Below are 19,346 nucleotides of genomic sequence, written 5' to 3' on the forward strand. Positions count from 1 at the left end.
CTCTCTCTCAAAATAAATAAACAAATCTTTTTTTTTTAAGTCTCTTATGGTTTGCTGGAATTTTACATTTTTTTAAAGATTTTATTTATTTATTTGAAAGAGAGAGAATGAGAGAGAGCACGAGAAGGAAGAGGGTCAGAGGGAGAAGCAGACTCCCTGCTGAGCAGGAAGCCCGATGTGGGACTCGATCCCGGGACTCCAGGATCATGACCTGAGCCGAAGGCAGTTGCTTAACCAATTGAGCCACCCAGGTGCCCTATGGAATTTTACATTTTTATATAATATTCATTCTGTGGGATAGGACTGAATGTGATACTGGCTGGTTGTATAGGTACAAGGATTTACTATATTGATATAATTTTTTTCAGTTGTTAAAAGATCATCATTTTGAATAATAGTATAAATTAGAGGCCACAAACTGGCAGTCTGCAAGTTCAAGCTGACTTGGAGGTGTTTTATGGTCCCATTTGAAAGTACTTTCCTCCTTAATTTGCCAACATAAAAGGCAACAATAAATAAAATAAAATAGTCCCATACAAGGGACTATTTCTATTGCCCCTCCCACCTTTGGAAAAAAAATAAGAATATCTGGCAATGTGGGGCCACACTCATACATGGCAACAACTGGGGACTGCCCCATTCAGATGGGGCACTCACTCTCCAAGCTCTTCTGCCTCAGTGAGTTTCCCTGACTCCTAGAGGCATTTTTGCAACATCTGGCCCAAATTCACAGAATAATGAGCCATATAAGAGATTTAATTATATTCATGGGGTGACTTTTGAGAGAGGATTTTGAAATAGCCCCCAAGAACTAACTTCTAGATGGATTTGACATCCTCAAGACACAGAAAAGGAATCTTCCCTCCTTATGTGTGTAACAATAGAGTCCTAGGCGGGTTGAGATAAGATAGGAGATGGAAATTCCATCCAATTCCAGTCTTTGTTCCTCAGCTTTAACCACCCCAGATGGCACAAGGGGCTGATGTGCACCGATCCTGCTGCTTTTCTTCTCACTTCTTGATTTTCAGATGACAATCCCACATAGGTATAAGTTCATGTTAGCATCAAGCCACTGACCTCTGACAGTCTATCCAAGGCAAGCTGTCAACATGCAACATGGAATGACTTGGTTTTTTGAGGGAAATGACTGGTTGGAAAGAAAGTAAGAAATACCCAATTGCATTACCAAGATAGACAATTTCCAAAGATAATCTCAGAGCTAGTAAGAATCCTAAGAGCATAGAGGAGCTCAGAAAAATAATGATGCTAATAGAAGAAGTGCTTGCCATACCAAATGCCTATTTAGAAGATGGTTGCATTCCCAGCCATTATGGGAGATGCATTATCTTTTCTGGAGACTGAAGCCAGGTTTAATCTGAGCAATAGAGCCTAGAATAATAGCTCATGTTCCTCACTGAGAGGCATGAAGATCAAGGTGATTGTTTCCAAAAGACCATCCACTGACTGGTGCTACCAGCTGCATCAGAATCCATCAGGCAGCTTTTTTAAAAAAAACTCAGATTCCTATTCTCAACCACCAGCGATTCTGACTAAGCAAGTATAAGGTGGGACCCAGAAGCCTCCATTTTTAAGAGTGTCCCAGTCAATTCTGATGTAGGAATATCAGCATAAGGGAATTTCAGAGATGTAGGGTCTATCCCTTGCTCTTCTGTGAGGTTTTTTGGTCAAGGTTTATTTTAACCTTGGTGGTCTTCTGTTACTCAGTCTTCAAAAAGTCTGCTTATCTCCTTTCCTTCCTAGCTGTAATAACTGATATATTCATGTTGCTTTATAATTTGCAGAACATGCTTAGGTCCAGTTTTTTTATTTGATTCTAGTAGCAATTATGTGATGTGACTTTATAGTATTTTGTATACGAGAAAAATCAAGGACAAATATCAGCACAAGGTACTAGATGATAGACTGAGCACCTGAACTCATGCCTTCTGACCTCACAGCCTGGACTATTTTCCTTAATTCAAGTTTTTTTTTTTTAAGATTTTATTTATTTATTTGAGAGAGAGAGAATGAGAGAGAGAGCACAAGAGGGGGGAGGGTCAGAGGGAGAAGCAGACTCCCTGCTAAGCAGGGAGCCCAATGTGGGACTCGATCCTGGGACTCCAGGATCATGACCTGAGCCGAAGGCAGTCGCTTAACCAACTGAGCCACCCAGGTGCCATTAATTCAAGTTTATTTGTGAGAATTCCTTGAAAGAAATGGAAAATGCAGCTATAGGTATAGTATGATGGTGATAGAGTCAATTATTGAGTACTGCTTTTGATGAGATGCCCCTTTAAAAATTTCATCTAAAACATTTTTGAGTATAGTACTAAAGTGTATAATACAACATTAATAAAAAGCCTGCTCTGTACCATACGATCCAACAATTGCACTATTGGGTATTTACCACAAAGATACAAATGTAGGGATCCGAAGGGGTACGTGCACCCCTACGTTTATAGCAGCAATGTCCACAATAGCCAAACTGTGGAAAGAGCCAAGATGTCCATCGACAGATGAATGGATAAAGAAGATGTGGTGTATATATAAAATGGAATATTATGCAGCCATCAAAAGGAATGAGATCTTGCCATTTGCAACGACGTGGATGGAACTGGAGGGTGTTATGCTGAGTGAAATTAGTCAATCAGAGAAAGACATGTATCATATGACCTCACTGATATGAGGAATTCTTAATCTCAGGAAACAAACTGAGGGTTGCTGGAGTGGGGGTGGGGTGGGAGGGATGGGGTGGCTGGGTGATAGACATTGGGGAGGGTATGTGTTATGGGGAGTGCTGTGAATTGTGCAAGACTGTTGAATCAAAGATCTGTACCTCTGAAACAAATAATGCAATATATGTTAAGAATAAAAAAAAGAAGAAGATAGCAGGAGGGGAAGAATGAAGGGGAGTAAATCGGAGGGGGAGACGAACCATGAGAGACGATGGACTCTGAAAAACAAACTGAGGGTTCTGGAGGGGGGGGGATGGGTTAGCCTGGTGATGGGTATTAAAGAGGGCACATTCTTCATGGAGCACTGGGTGTTAGGCACAAACAATGAATCATGGAACACTACATCAAAAACTAATGATGTAATGCATGGTGATTAACATAACAAAAAAATTTAAAGAAAAAAAAAGCCTGCCCTGTCATAGGCACTTACTTAAAAAATGCATTATCCAGGTATAATTGACATATAATAAGTCACATCTATTCAAATTATGCAATTCAATAAATTCTGACATATGTACATACTTGTGAAATCATGACCACAATCAAGATAGTGAACATAGCCATTGCCCCTCCAAATTTCTTCATGCCCCTCTGTAACTCCTTCCTTTTACCCCTCCCTCCCCACCCCATTCCCCAGAAACCACTGGTCCACTTTCTGTCATAATAGATCAGTTTGTATCCTCTATAAACTTATAGTATACAGTATATAGTCTTTTTGTCTTTATTCTTTCATTCAGTATAATTATTCTGAGATTTATTCATTGTTATGTGCATGAGTGGTTCATCTTTTTCATTACTCAGTAATATTTCATAGATGGCCATTTGGATTGTTTCCAGTTTGGCCATTACACATAAAACTGCCATTAACTATTCATGTGCAAGCATTTGTATGGACATATATTTCTTCTTTTGGTAAATACCTAGGATTGAAATACACGTTATGTTTAACTTTCAATATTCTAATAAGTGTGTAGTGGTATCGCATTGTGATGTTAATTTGCATTTTCCTAATAACTAATGGTATTCAACATCTTTTTATATGCTTATTTGCCATCTGTATATCTCCTTTGATGAAGTATCTGTTCAAATAATTTGACAGGCAATTCTCTTTTCATCCTTATGACAACATTATGAAGTGAGTACTATTATTATCCCCTCTTACTGGGAGGTAAAAACACCCTCTAACTTTCCTAATTTCACACAGCTTGCAAGAAAGAGGTAGGATTTGAACCTAGGTAGTCAAGCTCCTAAGTCTGTGTTTCAGATTTATGCTAGTCATGCAAATTTGAAGCTTTCCCACCTAAACCCTGTTGCTCAGAGTAACACATAAGCCAGATGACAAATGTAAAATGCGGAAGTGGGGGGGAAGTCAGTGAGTGACGTTGTGGTTGTGCCTCTGTAGATCTGATTTGTCCACTAGGAATATTAGGGATAGAATGGGGGCCCTGAACACCGCCCATAGAGACTGGATTGTGCAAGGGACAAAGTCAGTATGTCATCAAGAAATAGTTCAAAGGGCACCAGCACCTGGGCATGGAGCCTGCTTAAGATTCTTTCTCGCCCTTTGCCCCTCCCCTCTCTCTTTCTCTCTCAAATAAATAAATAAATCTTAAAAAAAAAAAGCAAAAAAACAGTTCAAGACTCTGCACAGAATGGCTGTCTGCCCCCTGGGGTTCCAAGGGCTGGAAAAGAGGTGGGAGCTGTGAAGGTTAAACAATGTGATGTTATTAGTGGGGGAAGGTAAAGGCAGGAGCCCTAACCGATGCCAGTCACTGAGTGGTCTAAGGTTTCTGGAGAAGTACAGGCCCTTATCCCAAAGATAAAAGCTACTGGAGAAGAAAGATATCATGGGTCCGAGAGAGAGCAAGAATTGCCCCCACCCCAACTAAACAAATAGAGAAACTTTTCTATCTGGTTCTCAGAACCATCCACATGAATGTACTTATTAGCCAACATAGGAATACAGAGTGGGGTCCTACAGAGAAACTCGGGAAGATACCCCCTATTTGAAGCAATCATAAAAATTTTGTGGAAGTAGCACACTTCATAAAAGCTACCTCCTTGGGGAATTCTTTTGACCCCTGCCCAGTAAATTATCTCATTCCTTCTCAAAATGGATGGCAAGTTGGGTGGTGACCAATGGTGATGACAACTTTTCTGCTCAGGCAAAGGAAGGGATACAAATAAAAAATGATGCACCTAATTGCACACCTTCTTACCTTTCCACAGGAGGCACTTTATATGTCATCTTCAGTCTTTACCTGCATTGATTTTATTTTATTATTTTTTGAGGGGGGGGCAGAGGAAGAGAGAGAATCTTAAACAGGCTCCACACCCAGTACTACCCAGCTCTGAGCCTGATACGGGGCTGGATCTCATGACCCTGAGATCATGACCTCGGTCGATATCACGAGTCAGACATTTAACTGACTGAGCCACCCAGGTGCCCCTACCTTCACTGATTTTAAAATATACTTTTATTTCACAATGTAACGTATTTAAACTTGGAAGGCATGTTATAATTGATGATATGGCATTGTTTAATTGGAAGCATTTTTTCTTAACTGGTGATATAAGAAAGTACTTCATTTTATCACTGATTTATCACTTTACAAATGATTCTATTAAATATATCATCCTCATTTTGCAGATAATAAAATCAAACTGCATCAGAAAAGCAGTGGCAGAAGCAAAGCTCAAACCCAGTCTGTCTGACTCCAAAATATATGTTCTTTCTACTATATAATTTGTTATGGATTGAATAATATCCCTTAAAATTCATATGTTGAAGTCCTAAATCCGCAGTACTTCAGAATGTGACTTTATTTGGAATAAAGTCGTTACAGAAGTAATTTGTTAAATAAGGATGAAGTCATCCTAGAGTAGGGTAAACCCTGATTTAATACGACTGGTCTTTTATAAAAGAAGAAATTTGGACACAGACACACATGCATGGAGATGCCATTTGAACATGAAGGAAGAGATTAGAGTGATGTGTTTACAATCTAAGGAACACTACAGGTTACCAGCAAATCACCAGCAGCCAGGACACAGGCAAGGAACAGATTCTCCCTAGCGCCCTTAGGGGCACAAACTCTGGCAACACTTTGATCTTGGACTTCTAGCCTCCCAAAGTGTTAGAGAATAAATTTCTGTTGTTTAATCTAGTCTGTGGTACTTTGTTACAACACTCCTTATAAACTAATACACCATTCTACCTCTCTCAAGAAACATCCATCCTGGCTTCTCTGACAGATTTATCTCCAAACAGGCACTCTTCATCCACCGTCGTAAAAACTCCAAATGCTCTAGATTAAACTGAGTAGGGAGTTCAAGATTACAAATGACTCTCTCACTACTGAGTGAACCCTCCCTTCATCTTCCTACTTTACACTTAACCTGGCTCCCAAGTTAACAGGGGCTCTTGCATCAGCTAGGTTCCATTTACGGCACCCTGGAGATGAACCTGCCTCCTTTTACCACCTGACATAGCTCCAGGCTTGTGCCATTCAGAGTGGACAGTAAAAATCACATCACCTTGCCTAGGAGTATGGCTCAGAAGTAAGTAAGATGAGCATGACTCTATAAATAAGCACCTTCAGAGAGTCTCAGGTGTCACAATGATGGCTTCTGGGTCTTCCTCTTCCTTTTTTTGCCCTCCCCAGTCCCTCTAGACTGCTGCCTCCATCCAGAGTCTGAGCAAATCCTGACTCAATCAGCATACTGGCAGGGGTCACGAATATGTCTCCCTGCGCTGAACGCCTCTTTGTCCTCCACAGCTGTTCCTTTTCCCCAGTGTGAGATCTCAGTTTGAATGGCTTAGTTTTCTGATTTCTACTCCACATCTCATTGCCTTGAGCCCCAGCCTACTTAGCTTGGAGGTTTTGTCACGGTACCAGTGCTATATAACAGAAGTTTCCCTTGTGATGTAAATGTTTTATATCTGCACTGTCCAGTATGGTAGCTACTAGCCAGATGTGGCTATTAGGCACATAAAATGTGGCTAGTGGACCTGAGAAAGTGAATTTTTAATTCAATGAGAGTGAAACCATCATGAATAGGATTAGTGCCCTTATAAAAGAGATCCCAGAAATCTCCCTTGCCCCTTCCACCGTGTGAGGACACAGTGAGAAGCTGGCAGTCTGTGAATCAGAAAGAGGGCTCTCACTAGGCAGTGAACTTGCCAGTGCCTTGATCTTAGACTTTCTAGCCTCCAGAACTATGAGAAATAAATTTATATTGTTCACAAGCTACCCAGTCTATGGTATGGCTAAACTACCCAGTAGTTTAAAAATCTTAACCAATGTACACAGTTAAGTCTGAAAACCAGTAATATTATACTACCAACTGTTATGGCTCAGCCCCAAGGTACACAGAGACCAGGAAACAAAGTACTGTGGGATCTACTCCACGTGTCACACCCCAGCCTCTGGATCAGACTTTGTGTATCGGTCCATTTCCACTTTTTTGGAAACTGCCATTTTGACTGCTGCTCATTTTGCTATAGGACATCAAAACTTAGTGAAAGAACCACATTATGGGTTGGTTTATTTGGGTGTCTTATCCAACTGAGAACTCCATTAATGGCGTGCTCCCAATCTGTGAAACAAGAGTTGGTGAATGTGGTGGTTATTCTCCTTTGCATCTCCAGATCTTTCTGCTCTGCTCTGTGTCCCAAGAAACTGGCCTACATGCATTGCTTCATTTGGGTTTTTCTGCCAGCTTGCCTCCTTCAGCCAATGGGAGGCACCAGTAGGAGATCATAAAGTGGGAGGAACAAGAGGCTTGTATGTTTTTCTTACCCTCTTGGTGCCCCAGGTTGCAATTTTGACAGCGACTATGTCACTCCCCCCCTACAGATCGCCTAGAATCCCTCCCTGCAAGACTCTAGCTCTCACCGGATTCTGGTAACACTGCTACTTCTGCCTGTCCAGTAAGCATAGTGGTGGCTTTTTACTGCTGCTGGTCCCAGAGCATCTCAGCATCCCTTGCTCATCCCTCTAATTTTGTCCATGCAGCTATAAGTGGTTCCTTTATTAACAACTCTTTTTTTGGCTGGAACTCTGATTCAGATATGCTCTCAAAAATGGTCTAAGAGACTGCAAAAACGTGGAAAAGTCTTCCGTATCCTAAGGGGAGATGAAATTGTGTCCAGTCTGGTGGCTCATGATGAGTGAATTCTATGATATTTTTAGGACTTTGAAAAGCGGTAATCCCTATGGGATTCGTGTGGTAACTTCCTCTTAGCCACAATATCCTAGTCCCCAACCATGTTCAAATAATCAGCCATAAGGAACATTTACTGAGTACTTAGTATGAACTAAGCATTGTCCTAACCACTTCACATATATTATTTCACTTAGTCACCCCAACAATCACAGATTATCACTACCACTATTTTACATATGAATAAACTTAGGGTCAAAGAGGTTAACTTGCCCAAAGTCACCAGCTATTAAGTGACGGAGCCACTTGGGATTTCCCCTGAACCTCTTTCCTGGGATCTCTCTTGAAGAGAACAAATCTATTTAGGTATCCTCTGACCATAGTGGTTTTAAGAAGTGCCCTTCCCAAACTCAATACTCCAAACGCTCTTTGAGAGAAAAACAATCTTTAACACCCTCAGCCTGGTGAGAGACCCTAGTCTTTTCAGTGTGACTGTTGAGTGTCCGATGCACCTTTCCTAGTCTTCAAACTTTCTCTCACCCCCCCCTTTTATATTTTTCTCTTCAAATTTCCCCCACTTAGCCAGAGCTCCTTTAGAATGGCTCAGGAGAAGTCTGGATGCTCTAAGCCAAGAAGACACAAGAAGATTCTATAACATAAATGGTGTTTTTCAGTCCTAAATCAATTGCCTTCTACCTCCCACTCCAGCTGTAAGCTGGCACATAAATATCAAGCAATCAGAAACTGCCTTACAAAATCCAGGCCTGCCTGCTAAAAGTAGGCAGAGGCTTCCAGGCTCGGGAGTGGGAAGGTGTTGGATTGCAGGTCACTCCAAGTTGCAGCTACTGTCAGATCCTCCTCATACAGGAGCTTGGAGGCTAATCCCACACAAGTGTAAAGCAATTTGCACTTCACTCAGATGTTGGTTATTAACAGGATGTTCCCACCATCTCATCTCTCTGTCACAGCTGTGGAGTACTCTGGAAAGGTCGTCCAAGACTGGAGAGCCTTAGTTTTCTTATTAATTGATGTCTGAAATCGTGAAAAGAAACTCATCTGCAGGGTGCTGCTTACACATCCCAAGTCCAACATGCTCACCAGCCAGCACACTGTGCAGGTAGACTCACTGAGACCTGCCTCCACCTTCCTCATAATAGGTGTCCACGTGCAGGGAAGAAGCAAGAGGAGGTTATCCCTAGCTTGGGGTCAGGCCCCTGGGTTCCATTTCCCTCCCCCTGCCAACTCCTTTAGAATTACCAATATCCATTCTGCTTGTAAGTCAATTCCCAAATGTCCAAGTTGTGAATCAGTCACATTTTCCAAGTGACTCCTCTCCAGTTGCCACTGGGTCGGGGAGAACACGTCAGCCTTCTGCCCATGGCACTCCCTCATTAATCCAGGGGTGCCTACCTCTCCTTGACACTTTGCTTTTCTCATGAAGTATATGTTGCTGATAGCAAAAATCTCAGATCTCTGACCCTTAGTTCATCGAGTATGAAAATGGCAGCTGCTTTCACCCTGCTCTCAGTTCAGTGATTGGTGGGAATGTGGTATTGCAAAGGTACCTGAGGCTATCTCTGGATTTAGTTGAGAAGATTGATCACTTAGCAGTATCTGCCCTGGGTGTAGGAGGAGGTAGGAGTGGCTAATGTGTCACATGTATGTCACTCCTCTTCTACTCTGGGGATTCAACGTTTAGCAGAGGAAGCTGAAGCCCATTAAAATGACATTCTTAGATTTCATGAAGCTACAAACTACCTGAAAAAACAGTTGAGATGTGGATTCAGCTAGATTCTCTGACTCCTAGGGCAATGCTCCATCTCACCACATCAAACTTCTTATTCCATGACTTCCTATGTAGCTGCACAACTTACAGGATCCAGGGCCTGGTGTTTAGCATCAAAGTTTAACACAAAAAAAAATTCATATACATTCAGCCTTTGTTTGTTTGTTTGTTTGTTTGTTTGTTTGTTTTTGGAGACATTTGTGTGTGTGTGTGTGTGTGTGTGTGTGTGTGTGGTGGGGGTGTTTTGTTGTTGTTGTTGTTGTTAGAAAGAGAGCCCATGTACAGGGGTGTGGGTGGGGTAGGAAAGGGGCAGAGGCAGAGGGAGAGAGAAAGTCTTAAGCAGGTTCCATGCTCAGGCAGAGCCTGATGCGGGGCTCGATCGCACGACCCTGAGATCATGACCTGAGCTGAAATCAAGAGTCAGACGCTTAACCGACTGAGTCCCCCAGGCGCCCCAGCCTTTTGTTGTGGTTTTATCAATGAGAACTAATCCCCCACAACATCTAAAACAAAATTCTAAAAAACCAACTCTCTGAAGGGGGCAACACTATGGAACTGGGCCACACCAAGAAATGGGCTGGCCCAGGTGCCTCCCTACACCGGCATCAGTCAAAGAGGTCCTTGAACCACGCTAGACATGAGTGGTCAGCTAAGAGAATGGCACACGATCGGACATCACCGAATGTCTCCTGAATGGGACTACTTCAAAGCAGCATTCCTGAAGCATGTGCTATAATACACTAGCTTTACAAGCAGCTCCTGGAAATAAAGCATTCTGCAGTCAAAGGAGTTTTGAAAGCCCTGCCTACTATACCCTTTTCTTAGAAAGCCATCGTGCAGAATTTATATTAAAGGCTCTTGAGTTCGGCAGCAAAGAAATGCATTAACTTTTCTAGTATTTTCCAAACTTTTAAAACCCTCCTTTGCTTCTCAGAAATACATATATCAATATCCAACAAGACATATTTATGGAGTTTGCATTAAAGTGTTACGAAAATAGGTACAGTAGTAGAGAGAAATGAGTTTCTTCTCAAGCTGGGGTGGATTCCAATATGTGCCACAGGCCCCTGACCCTCTTTCCACTGTCAATTTAGACCAAACAGCTTTCTTTAGCCCCTACATCACAGGCCCTGCTGGGTGACAAATTCGGGGTGTTGCCCATCCGATGGTCACTAATTATATACACCTGGATCCTCTTCACTGCAACCCAACAGTTAGCACCCACTCTTTTTGCCCCGTTTCTCTCTATATATGTAGATATAGATATAGATCAGTCTATAGATATCTCTATATCTCTCTACCTGTCTATATATATATCATGTTTTGCTTTACTACTTTCTAAAAGATTTCTTCTTAAAGCCAAGGAATTCCCAACATTTTACTATATTTGTTAATTTAAAAGTTGAAGCTGCTCATACAGGATTGAGAGAAAGCATGGTAGGATGGACACCCCAAATTTTAGAAGCACATTCTCTTTGTTTAAGCCCCATCATCTGGGCCTTGAGTCTACCCTTCCGTAGGCTGAATACTAGAATGTTCTAGATTACTAGAGACAACGACAGCTCCCCCTTCACCCCAGAAGACTCAAGCTACTCCACATACCAAAGAGCTCTCCAAATGTGTATTTTCCCCCTCCTATTCCTGTTCCTTTCCTTGTAAACATCAGAGAGAGAGGTTTTGATAAATGAAAAGGATGGGTAATCAGAAAATTAATCTCAACGGATTTTCAATTCACTGCCAACCACTCGGGTAGACTGATTCTTTATGGCAAGGATTCTAAAGCTGTCACAAGACAATGTCTTTATTAGAAGAGGTAAAAATCCTTCTCTTTCCTTTTTCTCCCTCTATTCCTTAACTTCCACTTCCCCTGTCTTTACACACACATGTATGTACAGCACACAATGCCTCTTTTTCAGAACAGATGTCTCTTTTAGAGGCATATTCCCCCGGTGCTGTAGCATCACTCACACATTTGTCAGTAATTCTGCCATACTGAAGAGCTTACATTTCGGGGTGCTTCACTAGGTACAAGCGCTATTAGTGAGTGGAGCCAAGTCTTTAAGTGATGAACTTTCCCATCACACTATCATCACCATTGGCATCATTAAAATGATCATCAACAATCAATATTTATTGCAGGCCTACATTTTACAAGCACGGGGTTGGGCAATCTCATGATTATAAAGAAGTAGCAGATCAATAATATCTGGAGTGTGCTGACAGCTTACCATGGGCTCTGTGCTAAGTTCCTGATACTCATTCTCTCCCTGAAGCTACACAGGAGCCCTCTGTTGGTTCCTTGCTCAACAGGTGAGAGGGCTCAGGAAATGTCATCCAAAATATTGCTTTCTTGTAGCAACATCAGTGATTTCAGTGCCTAACCTTCGTCCCCTGGAGGACTGTGTTTTCACTTCAAATAGCAATCCAAACCTTATTTTCTTGTGTCTTATTTATTCAACTTAAGTGAATTCTGCACAAGGCTTTTGATTAGCAATTTGTACTCATTTCCATGCATTCTTTCATTCACTCAATGAAGATTTAATGAGTGCATATGATTTTTCCAGCACTGAGCTAGGTCCTAGGGGTTCAGCCTTAAACTAGATACATTACCATTCAATCCAAAGCATGGAGTCCAACTTATAATATAGATGTCCTACTCAAGGTCCCATTTGTTCTGTGGAAAGCCTTGAGTGCACAGGAAGGACATTCTGTGTAGTGGTGGCTATTGGCAACACTGTGGTGCCCTGCAGTGGAGCCATTCCTGCTCAGAGAAAGCAAGATGGAAAACAAATTCTCCTAAGTGCCATCTTTAGATGTACAATATGTGTGACAAATACGAGTGGCTCTTCATCAGTTCTGAAAGCCTTATGCATATTTTGTCTGATCCAGCAGCTGTTTTGGGAGCTGGGCTAAATGTTTTTTGTATTTGTACAGCAAGACATCAGACTTTCAGGAATTAACAGGCTGGGGACAAAATGAAGCAGATTTTGGTTCCATACACAGAAGACCTTTCTTACAATCAGAAAAACCTAAAGAAGGAATAAGACACTGCTTAGCAGGAATGAAAAAGAAGAGATTTAAATAAGAGATGTGGGGGAGGGGGCGGTGAAGAATGGACTAATTCTTAAGGTTTCTTCTAACTCTAGGATTCTAATTCTATTGCTGAATCCAAAAATGATTTTTTTTAAGCTAGCTTTGATGGCCAGAGAATGGATAGTTTTTAATTACCTAGAGAATAAGTTTAGTGGTTATGGATTGTCCATGGTTCATTTCCAGCTCCCTGGTTTTGCTTGATCCAATGTGAGGTCTGTTTTTCTTGGTCTAGTACATATGCACAAACATAAACAAAACAGAATAAATGTATTAATCATGACTTTTTATTTTCTATATTTTTTATGCTTTGACATCTTAGAGCCTTGCTGACTGTGAAGGGACTGTCCCTGTTGGGGCTGGCTAATTCTTAGAAATAGTAAAGGAATCTGTATCATGCCCTTCATAAGCAAACCAACCAATTCATTGCTCATACACCCAGTGACCTCCTTTGTCCAGCTCTTATGCTCTGGGCCATGATTCCCCTATCCCAATCAGCCCAGGGACAGGTATCAGACAACTAGGGTGAGCCCCTATTCTCTGGAGCTCACTGAAATTATTCAACCTAGCCAATCCTAAACCTGCTTACCTTGCCTTGCCCATTCTTCTCCATGAAAAGCATAGTAAAGACTGTAGCCCATGTTCTCCTCACCCCCTCTGCCTCCTGACTGACCCCAGTACTTCCCCATGTGGCCTGGTGTGGCATGAAGCACGTCTTCTGTTTCTAGGGAAATATGAGTACACATCTCTTCCTTTATGACAGTTACTTCTGTGTCTATGTGTCTCACCATACCTGAGTAAAATAAATCCAGGTACCCTTGAAACAATGTAACTATAGGCAGGCAAATAGTTTGATAGGAAAGAAATAACTAAAATGGAAATTTAGGGATTATTCTGTGGGTTTATTTTTTTAATATTTAATTTATGTATTTGAGAGAGAGAGTGAGAGACAGAGAGAGAGAGAGAGTGCATGAGCAGGGGGGAGGGGCAGAGGGAGAAGGAGAAGCAGACTCCCTGCCCGGCAGGGATCCCGATATGGGGCTCGAACCTGGGACTCTGGCATTGTGACCTGAGCCGAAGGCAGACGCTTAACTGACTGAGCCACCCAGGTGCCCCTCTGTGGATTTAATAGCTTTTCCCTGGCCTCTATGATTAGGAAAGGAAAGAAGCTGACATTTATTGAGCATCGACTTCATGCAACTGTACTCACATTATATTACTTAAGTCTCAGAACACACTAGCATTGCAAGGTAGATATAATCAAATGCTTTCACTTTAAAGGCCATGACACTAAACCTGAGGAAGTTAAATAACGCCCAAGGTCACACGTTCAGCTCCTGGCAGTGCTGAACCTGAAGCCAGGCTTTCTGTTCCAGGTTTTATTGATTTGTTTTTTAAACCACACCCCAGTTACCACTTTCTACACCAAATATGAATGTCGGAGCAGCCTGCCTTGATTCGGTTTCAAGGTAGCAAAGACAGTCAGATTGGGAAAGGATTCTGCTCATTTCCTACCCGTAGAGCCAGTTGGATCCTTGAGACAACAGCATATGCTAAACTTGATGGATGAAAAAAGCATGTTTATAAGCAAGTAATATGGGTACAGGATGAGGCATATGAGGTACTGAAATTCAATCTGTCTAGTCTGGCTTCTGATGGCACTGGCCTGTGGCTGATGGAGCCAAGTGTTTCTGGGCCTTAGCCTCAGGCAGAACTCTTCTATTCACAGCTAAATGCCTTAGCTCAGCTCTCCAGGTTGGGATGATCCAAGGCTTAATTCTTGGACTGCTTTTATTTCATCTCTATACTGGCTCCAATCCTATGGTTTTAAATACAACTGATAAACTAATGACTTCCAAAGTAATATTCCAAGCCCAGCTGTGTACCCTGAACATCAGACAAACAAATTTATCTGCACTGAACCCACCCCCACCTTGGTGCAGTGACACAGAGGTTCTGTCCGAGGAGAGAAGCAAACCTTAAAGAGGAGTGCTCTGCCAAAGGGGGCTGATTTTACTTTGAACAAAGCCTGGAGAAGTTCTCCTAAACACCTTGATGTTGAAAAACCACAGAGATCTCGGTGATGAGCAGTGAAGAGAGGGCTAGAAGTCCCATGATCCTAGTAGCAACAAGCCACCTGACAGACCAGCCAAAAACTTAACAGAGAGAACTAGGGAAAGGGAAAGTCAGGAAGAGTCCTTGGTGGGAAGGGGGTGGGTGGGTTAGGAAGGCTGGGGCATGCTCTAAGCTGCACCCATTCAGGAACAATCAGAGAAGAACATGGGGCAGACACCAAAGCATCTCCTAAGCCATGCAGAGATCCATCAGCAAAACATGGAGGCTTTATGAGCTCAAGGGGATTTAGTACAAATTCAGACCAACAGCAGCTAAGTATTAAGCTACTCTGACTCAGAGATGGCTCCTAGGAAGCCAGGCCTTTAAAGTAAAATTATACTCATCCCTGATGGTCTGGGAGACTGTGCACATACTCATGGTTCACACTTTCAGGGCAGACTGGAGAAAGAACCTCAGAACTACTGCTAAATCGGAGGCAAAATGGAAACTCCTTGAACTCTAAAGTCTCCAAGTCCACCCCCTTTTCCCCCTGGTCCCATGCCCCGCATGCCACAGTAAAGCGTAAAAATCTAACTGGACAAGGGGGTTTAAGCACAGATCAACAGCCCACTCTGTCTCTCCAGTTTACATTTCACAGGTATCTCAAACTTGACATGTCAAAACAGAGCTCCTGATAACCACTCCTGATTTTTCTAAGGAAAATTAGGAAGAAAAAATTACAAATTAATGAAGAGACATGAATAGCAACTTTATCATATGAGCAAAAGTAAGGAAAATGAACAAAAGAAAATAACAACATAAAATAATAAACATAAAATATGACGGAAGAAACAAAATGAATAGAACAGTCAGTGCATAAATGTAAATAGACTGAATTCTCATTAAAATACACATACTGTCTTACTGGCTTAAAAAAACTGGTTAATGTAGTTTATAAGAAGCATAGTTAGAGAAAATAATAAATATTAAACATAAAGGGATAAATTCAGTAAAATACAAATTTAACGAAGGCAGGATTAGTGGTAGTTATAACAAACAAGATGGAATTTAAGGTTAAAGTACTTACCAGAGTAAATAGAGGTGCCATGTATTTATAAGTTGCACAACTTGTGAAAAGATATGTAAACCTGAATTCATGCATACATAAAGATCATCTGTACATATGTGAAACAAAACTTAGGCAAGAGAATGCTATAAACATACAATTACTATGGGAGATTTCAACACACCTATCTCAGAATGGACAGATTTAATAAATAAACAATACAATATATAAATAAGCAATAAACAATAAATAAGGCCGCAGAGGAATTGGCTAGTACAAAAAAATAAGTGGGTACATACACACAAAATATACACACACATAACACATATGAATTAAAACACATATACATACATGTATATATACATACACACGTATATTCACATATATACACATACATACATATCTTATCCTCATTAAGTAGGAGACTGTTTTTCTTTATGTCTATGGAATATTTATGTAAATTGGCTTTATAATTAGCCACCAAGTGAAACTTAATAAAGTTTAAACAGTAGAGATTTTATATGACAAAGAATCCAATAAAAGTAGAAATAAAGAATTAAAAAGAAAAATCTTATTTACTTTGAAATTTAAAAACAAAATTCATAGATAATCTTTGTGTTAAAGGAGGAGTAAAAAGAAATTTCAAACAATCTAGAAAGCAACTAACCAAACACTTATCAAAAACTCTGGGACTTTTTGGAAAAAGTGTAGCCTTATATGGTTTTGTTAGTAAAGAATAAAACTAAAAATATGGAAACTCGGTATTCATCTTAAGAAACTAGAAGAACAATTAAGAAATCACAAGAAACTAGGAGGAGGGATAAAGATAAAAGCTTATTTTGCGGTGCCTGGACAGTGCAGTCAGTAAAGCATGTGGGACTCTTGGTTTTGGCTCAGGTCATGAGATCAGGGTCGTGAGATCGAGCCCTGCAAAAGACATCGTGCTCAGTGTGGAGTCTGCTTGAGATTCTTTCCCTTTCCCTCTCCCTCTGCCCTCCCTCCACTCAAGCTCTCTCTCTCAAATAAATAAATAAATAAATAAATAAATAAATAAATAAATAAATAAATAAATAAAAATCTTTAAAAAAAGCTTATCTCAACAAAATGGAAGACAAGGAATACAAATATTAGAAAGGATAAATAAATTTGAGAGGTGGTTCTTTGAAAAAGTGTGTAAAATAAAACAGACTAACACCCAGCAGTCAGAATATAGATAAAAGAAAAAGAACAATCACAGAAGTAGGAAAGATTAAAAGAATATTACATGCAAGTTATTTCCCAAAGGGAAATGATTGCTTTGGCAAAATATAAATACTCAAACCTATTTAAGAAGTGGAAAAGTTGAACCGACCAACAAATGTAGACAAGCTGGAAGCTGGTGAAGGTGATTCTAGAACCATCATTGAAAAGGGCACTAGGACCAGATGGGTTCACAGCTGAGACTGATCTAACCTTTATAGAACAGATAATTATCATGTTACTTCAACTGTTCCATGCCATAGAAAAAGCTAGACAGCTCCCCAATTAATTTTATGGAACAAGCATAAATTTCATACCAAAATCTGATAAAGAATAGTAGAAAAATAGAAAAGCATACCTAACGTCATTTAGGAATATAGATAAGAAAATTCTAAATAAAACATTGGCAAAAGAACCCAGCAGTGTATACAAAAATACAGTAAGACCAAATAGAGTTTATTCCAGTGATGCAAATGGAATTAAATATCAGGACACTTAACAATATAATTAATTATATCAATACATTAAAGGAAAGAAATCATGTGATCATATCTATAGATGCAGGAAAACAATACTAAATAAAATAGGAATGGCTGAAACCTGCTTAAATAATTAGAAGCAAACCAAATCTAAATAGAATAAAATAATAAAATCATTTCAATTAAAACCAGTAATTAGACCAGAATTGCCATTATTATTATTTAATATTATTTAATATTTAATATTGTTTGAAAACAAGAAAATTAACTGGTAGATACATTGAAAGTTATAGTTAAAGTTATAGTTAAAATGACCTCTTTTTGCTAATTACATGATTGTATATCTACAAAGAATCAAGACACTCTAATAAAATCTATCAATATTAATATGGGAATTCAGTAATGTGCCTAAAGATAAAATATAAGAATTTAATACAGAAATTTGAAAACCTATTGACTTTTCTCTACTTAACAGTAAGTACCCAGAAATGGAAATAAAGGAAATAGTCCACTTGTAACAGTAAGATTTTTTTTAAAAAGATTAAAAAAAAGATTTTTTTTAAAAGAAAGGTGGGGAGGTGCAGAGTGAGAGCGAGAGAGAGAATCTCAAGCAGGCTCCCAGCTGAACGTGGAGCCTGACCCAGAGCTCGATCCCACAACCCTGAGATCATGACCTGAGCCAAAATCAGAGTCTGATGCTGAACTGACTAAGCCACCCAGATGCCCCAACAGTGATAAAAGATTTTTTTAAAAAACCTTGCAACTAAATTTATTTTTACTTATTTTATTTTTTAAACAAAATTTATTTATTTTAGAGAGAGAGAGAGAGAAAAGAGTGGTGGGAGAGGCGGGGGGGAGAGAGAGAGAGAATGAGAGAGAAACAGACTCCCTGATGATCATGGAGGCCAACACCTGGCTTGATCCCATGACCCTGAGATCATGACCTGAGCTGAAACCAAGAGTTGGTTTCAGCCAACTGAGCCACCCAGTTGCCCTGGAATTAAATTTATTTTTAAATTAAACTTTTTTAAAATTTGGAACTAATTGTAGTTTCATTTGGAATTGTAAGAAATAATACAAGGAGATCCTTTCTACCCTTTACTCAGTTCCCCCCAATGGTAACATCTTACAAAACTATAGTATAATATAACCAGGATATTGACATTGATACAGTCAATATACAGAACATTTTTTAAAGATTTATTTATTTATTTGAGAGAGAGAGAGAGAGAGTGGGAGGAGGGGCAGAGGGAGAGAGAGAGATTATCAAGAAAACTTCCCACTGAGTGTGGACCCCATGTGGGGCTCAGTCTCACGACCCTGAGATCATGACCTGAGCCAAAATCAAGAGTCAGATGCTTTAATTGACTGAGCCACCAAGGAGCCCAGATTTAAAAAAATTTCTTTCTGAAAGATTTTATTTACTTGAGAGAGAGAGAGAGCGCGCGCACGCATGCGGGGGCGGGGGAGGGGCAGAAGGAGAGGGAGAATTAGACTCCCTCCTGAGCAGGGAGCTCGACTCAGGGCTTAATCCCAGGACCCCAGGATCATGACCTGAGCTGAAGGCAGATGCTTAATTGACAGCCACCCAGGCACCGCTAAAAAAATTCTTTAAGAAGGCCCAGCATGGAGCCCAATGCAGGGCTTGAACTCACAACTCTGAGATCAAGACCTGAGCTGAGATCAAGAATTGGACACTTAACTGACTGAGCCACCCAGGTGCCCTGACA

At 40.4% G+C, this 19,346-nt stretch overlaps 1 protein-coding gene across 8 annotated transcripts in view; it reads right to left on the bottom strand.

Annotated features, from left to right (window-relative positions):
• The window catches only part of CPNE4 (copine 4), a 499,753-nt gene that overhangs the window by 169,786 nt on the left and 310,621 nt on the right, over positions 1-19,346 (bottom strand). Inside the window, exon 2 of one of the 8 annotated variants that reach the window (XM_027586339.2) lies at positions 12,916-13,008. The exons of the other annotated variants lie outside the window; for them this stretch is intronic. The gene's annotated coding sequence lies outside the window, so the exon portion shown is untranslated. The remainder of the gene's footprint in view (positions 1-12,915; positions 13,009-19,346) is intronic. 8 annotated transcript variants of the gene reach the window in all.

Source organism: Zalophus californianus, chromosome 1 (assembly GCF_009762305.2).
Source record: "Zalophus californianus isolate mZalCal1 chromosome 1, mZalCal1.pri.v2, whole genome shotgun sequence".
Lineage (NCBI taxonomy): Eukaryota > Metazoa > Chordata > Mammalia > Carnivora > Otariidae > Zalophus > Zalophus californianus.